Source organism: Rhagoletis pomonella, unplaced genomic scaffold (genome assembly GCF_013731165.1).
Source record: "Rhagoletis pomonella isolate Grant_MI unplaced genomic scaffold, Rhpom_1.0 Rhpom_scaffold_00003, whole genome shotgun sequence".
NCBI lineage: Eukaryota > Metazoa > Arthropoda > Insecta > Diptera > Tephritidae > Rhagoletis > Rhagoletis pomonella.
Genome location: NW_023458557.1, coordinates 25877549 through 25878847, shown reverse-complemented (window position 1 = coordinate 25878847; position 1299 = coordinate 25877549).

Here is a 1299-nt window from a genome sequence, read left to right as displayed (position 1 = left end):
CGTGTATTAAAGCAACTTATATTTGTTTAATTTCTAAGTTAATAAAGACATATAGAAGTAACGATTCTATACTACTATTCCATATGAACTCAGGTATATACGAGCATTTTTTTCTTGAGAGCTGCAAACTGATTTAAGGAATTTTGATAGAAGAAAATTTCTTTTTTATTTCTTATGTGTCATTTTATATGAATTTTTCGTTTTTCTTGAGAGCTGGAAACAGGCCTAAAAGCAAGGCATTTGTTCAACGAACAGAAATAATGAGAAATATATCTTGTGGTTTTTCTTGAGAGCTGCCAACAGCCCTTAAACCTAACCTTAAAATTGTGTAGCGTTAAGGTTTTCTTTAGTAGTTCAGGTTTTACCTTACGGCTAGCTTTATTCACAAAAATGATACTGCTGCTTTTGTCCGTTTATAGCGTCACATTCAAATTACGAATCACAATACAATAAAGAAAGTGAATAGAGAAAACGAACAATATTGCCAACTCAAATCTAGATATGAGGTTGCCATCTCGCATAAAACGTAAAACGCAAGGGAAGATCCCTACATATGTGTAAAAAAGGGTTGGCTTTTCATTACATCCGTTTTTGGGTGTTTTCACAAAACTATCACGAATTTCGTCATGCTACATGGCGGGGAGGTTAAGTATCGTATATATTTACATTATTTTTCACTTCATTAGTAATAGTATTTAACTAATTTGTTGGTAATGCAGTTTCACTAGCAAAGTTTTATTTAAAAAAGAGCACTTAATGCTTGAAACACAATACCCGGCGAACGGCGAAGTTCGCCGAATTGGGCGATTCCGTCGTTCACCGTTCGCCCTGCTATTCCGCCTACTTTAAAAGAATTAAAGCGGTAGCGAAAACAGCTGATACCACTTCGTCGTACTTATAAGTTTGGTGACCATATTTTGAAAAACGAAACCATATTTAGAAATGATGAAATGATAACAAATATAAATATAAGGCAAGGGGGAATTATTATAAATTATTTTATTTTAGGCCAGATTTAACGAATCGATCACTGTATTTTTCAACCATCAAAAATAATTCGTGTTACATGCTGTTTTCTTCTAAATCTTTGAAAGTAAAAAAACATACGGCCACCTTTGGCATGTACTGCCGCCTGGCAGAGCGATTGAAATAAATCTATCGCCACGAAACGCCGCCGAGCGAACTTCGAATTTCACTTTAGCTGTGTTCAATTTCATATGCCGGCGGGTGTTCTAATCTTGACAGCGGTCAATCTCGATCAAAAGTGGGAAAAACTATCCCCACGGCAAACTCGCCAAT